Source organism: Nicotiana tabacum, chromosome 1 (assembly GCF_000715075.1).
Source record: "Nicotiana tabacum cultivar K326 chromosome 1, ASM71507v2, whole genome shotgun sequence".
Classification (NCBI taxonomy): domain Eukaryota; kingdom Viridiplantae; phylum Streptophyta; class Magnoliopsida; order Solanales; family Solanaceae; genus Nicotiana; species Nicotiana tabacum.
Window position 1 is genome coordinate 106,931,981 of NC_134080.1, and position 6,207 is coordinate 106,938,187.

Sequence of the window (6,207 nt, forward strand, 5' to 3'; positions counted from 1 at the left end):
AAAATCCCAAGCCCTAGTTCTTCCAATTTTAGCTTAAATTCCATGAATTCCTAGGTTAATTTCACAATAGAATCACATTTTTGGTTCATAAAACTTACATCCAATCAATTCTCCTTGAATCCCTCTTCAATCTCCCTCAAAGAACTCTCAAAATGATCAACTATGGTGGAAAAATGGCTCAAAATCGCGGAGGAAATGTCTTATAAACATTCTGCCCAGTTCTGATATTCCTTCTTCGCGAACGCGGTCAACGTCTCGCGTTCGCGAAGCACAAACTTACGTTGACCAATTTTTTCTCTACACGAACGCGTCACACCAATCGCGAACGCGATGCTTCTGCCTCCTACACCTTCGCAAACGCGACAACCTTACGCGAACGCGATGAACAAAATGCTTGGACCCCAATTTGCTCTACGCGATCGCGAGTGCCTTCTCGCGAACGCGATGCACTGCTTCCCATCCTTTCGCAAACGCGAGGCGCCTCTCGCGAACGCGAAGGCTTAATTATTGTCTTCCTCAAATCCTTCTACGCGAACGCGACATACCCCTCACGAACGGGAAGGGTTATTTTCTGCAACACCTGAACTCCCAAAATCTTCAACTTTTCAACTTAGAAAATGGTCCGATTGACCACCTGAAACTCACCCGAGGCCCCCGGGACCTCAACCAAGAGCACCAACATATCCTAAAACCTCATTCAAACTTGTTCCAATCATCAAACACCTCAAACAACACCAAAACCATCAATTCTCATCGAATTCAAGCCTACGTTTCTAAAAACTTCCGAAATACGCTTTTGATCAAAAACCCAACCAAACCACGTCCAAGTGACCTGAAATTTTGCACACACATCCCAAATCACATAACGAAGCTACAGAAACTCTCGGAATTTCATTCCGACCCTCGGATCAAAATCTCACCTATTAACCGGAAATCGCCAAAATACTAACTTCGCCAATTCAAGCCTAATTCTATACCGTACCTCCGAAACCACTTCCGATCACACTCCTAAGTCACAAATCACCTTCCGAAGCTAATCGAACCATCGGAACTCACATCCGAGCCCTCTAACTCATAAGTCAACATCCGGTTGACTTTTCCAACTTAAGCCTTCTTAAAAGAGACTAAGTGTCTCATTTCTTACCAAAACCACGCCAAACGCAAACCATCTAACTCGGCCACATAAAACACGGATAACGAAGCATAAAGAAGCAGAAATGGGGAAAACGGAGTGGTAACTCATAAGACGACTGGTCGGGTCGTCACATATTGTTACGGTTATGTATGGATATAACAACGATCTCTTTAAGCTATTGTAACGGTTTTTTTGTATTGCTACGATTTTAACTACCTATTGGAACGGTTTAGAGGACATTTTGGAACGATTTACCGGATCTATTACAACGGTTTACATTCTAATGGAACGCCATTTGTGTCCTATTGCAACGGTTCTGGTAGGCTATTGTAACAGTTCATTTAAAACAAAAATATAGCCCCTGTTGTAATATAAATTTATATATATATATATATATATATATATATATATATATATATATATATATAATAAATTATAATAACACTAAAATTTAAATAAATCATAAAATGAAACTATTAATAATATAACTCGTCCAACAAGCTAATAAGTTCCATAAAAGCAAATGTTCTACCCTAAGTGCATAAGTTTAATACATTTCAAGATGGTAAATTTCAAAATATTGACAACAAAAGATTCCTAAACATTCAATTATAGCAATTAAAAATTCATCTTAAGTAAGGTCTAGATCTTCACTGCCTTCATCTTCTATTTCTTGATCTACTCCACCTACAAAAGAGGATAAATAAAGTCATTACCCTTCGTCTTGAATACCTGGACTAAATAAATTGATCAAAAAGAAAAAGAAAAGAATGGACGTACAAGATGCTAGCCATGCGCCTAGCTCTTCTACAAAAACACATTATCCAGACCAAAATTTGGACATTAAATGTGCATGCAAGCTACTAAAAAAGAACAACATATCAAATTAATCCCGTTATAGGATTTAAAAGGAAAAGTAGTCAGTTTGCACAAATTTGGTTTTGTGACCACTAGCTAATTCCTGATTTCATATCACAACATAGGCTAGAGTTTAGAAAACTATATAGGCAGGAATAACAACTATAATAACTTTTTCTACAAATGAGTCAACCAAATAGTAACCAAAAGTGAATAATAAGTAGTGCAATCAACTTACCATACTAATTCAATACATTGACAATGTTAAAGTACCTGCAACATTTACTCTTCATACTGAACTTTTCTTTTGAAAAGGTAAGGTAATGTTATAAATCCAAAACTAAGAATGTGTTGTTGTAACTTTAAATAATTAACAGAGGCAGAAAAAGTTAAAGGATAAGCCCCAAAAAACTAATTCTGTAATAATCCTAACACCTGAAGAATAATTTCATCCTCATTTTACATGTTCCATCCATACCAAAAGCAAGAATAGGATGTTAATGGCATCCCCTCCACTGCCTTTGATAATTGGAAAAAGCACCAGATTTATCCTTTTCTATAGTAAACTCAATAAATACTGTACCAAAAACTAGAACATACAAAGTCCAATATTGCAAAGTCCAAGTATATTTTGACAAACTCATGATAACCACCAATACAATAATATACAAAAGCTATGCAGACATCTATAGAAGTGAAACACAGAACAAGAAAATACAATTAGAAGTCAATTGAAAGAAATTGAAACCTTAATATTTCCCTTTTACAACCAATCCTTCACATAAAGTAAAACAAGAAACAAGTAGATAATAGGTCCCAGAAAGAATGGATATAATTACCTTGTGGTGATCGAAGTTCCAATATTCAAGATCCTTAAAGTGAGACTCTCAAACATCTACCGGCCTATTCTCCATTCGAAGCTCATCATTCTCCTTTCTTCCATGTACACTTGGCATTTGAGTACGACCTCTTTTTCTTTTTGGCACGGAGGGGCCTGCAATAGTACAAAGCAAAGTTTACTATTGTTAGTTAATTTTATGATTAAAATTTATATATACTTGCCTTCTTCCTCATATTTTTAAATTGCTTCATGATTGATAGAATCCTCAGACTGTTCATGTACTGCCTGTGATGTATCCTAGGACAGAGAATAAACCCCATCGCCATTCTTGATTAATTAAATTATCTCAATATTTTTCATCGAAAAAATATATATAAATCAGGCATATGGTCCAAGATGTTAGAAACAACAACTTAAGCAAGAAGCAAAAAAGTGAGAATCACAACAAAATGAAGTTAACTAAAAAAATTTCAAGTATTCATATTGTTCCATTTATGCCGTCTTAATCCTATTTCAACAGAATTATTCATAAAAGATCAAAGTGCAATGAAGGATAAAGAAAATCCGTTAGAAATTTACAATTTAGTTGGTGCTATATGAATCATTTCATCTTTTGTTTTTCATTAACCCAAAAGGAGTTCTTATATAAAATTTGGCAATGATTTAGTCTATTTTAATCATTAAGGCCTTTGCCTTACCAACATCCAATCGTAAAGGTAAGCACTCTTATGGCAATTTATTTCACACAGATTCTCAAACAACAGTTTAATTAAAAATGGAGTACTCAACAGCTGTTTAAACTTACTTGATTTCCACAATAAGAATCTATAAGATTTTCTTTGATATTCAAATTATAAAGTACTTGAAGATCATGTTATAGCAATGTTGGACAAGAGAGAGCACGTTCAAATTAAACAAAATAATAGAGCAAAAAACAGAAAAAAGCAAGACATTGAAGTTTACTTTTTGTTGGAATTAAAGTGACTATACATCCTTTTTGGCACCATAGTTAGAAGATTAAATAGAGAATTGATTCAAAAATATTCCAAAGGTCCTAATCTTGAATCAGTTTAATCTCTCACAAATAATACATAATCAGAACATATACGAAACTAGTATTGAATACATATGTGGAAGCTGCATCCACGATTTTCCCTAAGAATAAAAGAAAGATCACAACGACAAAGTGATTTTAAATTGTGTTTTTTCAAAAAAGTGATCAAACTCGACTAAAAAAGAAGAAGAAAAGAAAAGGTGATTGATATGACCATGTATGATATATTTAGAATAAAAATTTAACTATATACTATCAAAAAGAAAAAAGAGTTACAACAAAGATTAATATTTCATTAGATGAAAAAGATTCTAACTGCAAAATCACTGCAGTAACAAAGAAGGTCATGGCTAACCATTTACTTAACTTAATCAGAACACTAAGAAAATAGTACGTTAACATTTTATCAATCAACAGTTCCTGCTTTTAATGGTTTATTAAGGGCGAATTAATCAATTTATACTGAAAGACCAAACAAGACACAAAGTTTAGACCTTTCAGATAAATAAAGCAAATTACCTCTCTTCCTAAACTTTATTCTATAATCGTAAAATCCCTATATGTAACAAAAAACTGTAGCTATTTAGACATAAGTATCCTATACCAGCCAAAAAAAAGCTACTTCATAACTAGACCAAAAAATGCAAGTAACCTAAAAGAAAGCTAGCAAAAAGGAATTCAAAACTTAGTTTTAAGATACAATCACAGCATGCAATAAAAAAAACTAAAGATATATATAAATACACCTCAACACGGCCAAGTCTCATAAAGTCGGGTTCTGTAGAGTTCTGATGGACCTCCTCAAATTCAATTCCATTCGATCTTGCAATATTAAACTTTAAAATGTGATCTTAATAGTAATCAAGAAATTATGCCACTAATCCAGCAATTCTACAAACATAATTTAAACTACTGGTGCAAACCCTACTGATTGCCAAAACATGTGAACTCCAGAAAAGCATGTCAATTCAAACAATATTAGAAAGTAAATCAAGAGATGAACATCCAATAAAAAATTTGTGTATGCATTCAATCCGACTGTATCGCTCAAATACCCCAAATATAAAAACATAAAAAAATCAAAGAGTCGGGTAACAAGGAACATTAAAACTGAAATCTTCATTCAAACACACAACCAACGATGTGGTTATCCCAAATTTATTAAAAATAAAAAATAAAAACTTACAGCGATGGTTTCTCTCACAGCTACTAGCGACAATTTTCAGCGAGGAATGGGATCGAAGAGATGGAATAAACCTTGGTTGAGTGTGTTTTTCTTGTTATTTCTTGGAGTCAAACTCTCGTCTTCCTCTTCCTTCTTTCAAGTCCAATTTCTAATCAAAACCCTAATCGAACAATCACAGAAATCGTAATCACTTATCTTTTGCAAATCTCAATCAATTAACACTACAGCAACCAGCGAAAACAAGAATATGAACGCCAAATTAGTTCTCACCTTTGATTTATCAAATTTGGTTATGGGTTGAGGAATAAGGTTAGGCCCTTACCCCCACCAGACTTGACTATTTAATATCAATAATTAGCATGAAGCATTTAATTCTTCAAATAAATGCACAGAACATGGTGATGTCCGTTTGAATCAAGGGAAACCTAGTGGACTTTTGGACAAGGCTATCTTAATGGATCATTATGTGGGAAACATAACTGACACGACTAGGTTTGAATATCCTTACATATTGAAGCCGTAATGGTGGAAGAATATCTTTAAAGTAATGGTTGAAGGTTAGTTGATAGAAAAAACCACATCAAATTTTAAAAAGTTTGAAAAGTTTAAGGTATTTGAATTCTTAAAAGCTGTATAAAGTAGAAGTGTGTTAAAATATTTTGGGAAATCCCATAATGGAATGGGTTTTATAAATTGGGACAGAGGGAATATCTGTTAGTCATTCTGGCAAGCATTTATTTTAATACAGGTGGGAACTAATTGGAAAAAGTTGTACTTAGAACTGAATGCATAGTGATCTGGCTCTTTCTTGCCACAAACATCTGATCCTTAAATCTTCCATTTATAATTTCCCTCTTTTTCTTAATCTCTGTCCGTCCATCATATTAATAGGCAAATATTGGCAAAATGTTGTTGGTGAACGCCGAAGAAAACCTCACTCAGTTATGCTTGCTGACAAGAATGCACCAAATGAGGAAGCATGGAGACAGGTAAATTATTGTATTTGCTAAACTGTTCCCGGGTAGTACAAATCCTCTGACACGATTTTTAATCTAAGGCACATCTTGAGGTTATTTTCAGTTACAAATTAACATAAAATGCAGTGGACTGGTAGTGCTTCAAGTCATGATATC

The 6,207-nt window shown here is 33.9% G+C and overlaps 1 long non-coding RNA gene across 1 annotated transcript; it reads right to left on the minus strand.

The window, feature by feature from the left end:
• Window positions 1-1,635: 1,635 nt before the first annotated feature.
• Window positions 1,636-5,735, minus strand: LOC107799677 (uncharacterized). The gene is made up of 4 exons (XR_001651185.2): window positions 5,345-5,735; window positions 5,075-5,234; window positions 2,833-2,987; window positions 1,636-1,822 (listed from the first exon to the last, which is right to left on the minus strand). It is a non-coding gene; the product is annotated as an uncharacterized LOC107799677 (long non-coding RNA).
• Between the last annotated feature and the right edge of the window lie 472 nt (window positions 5,736-6,207).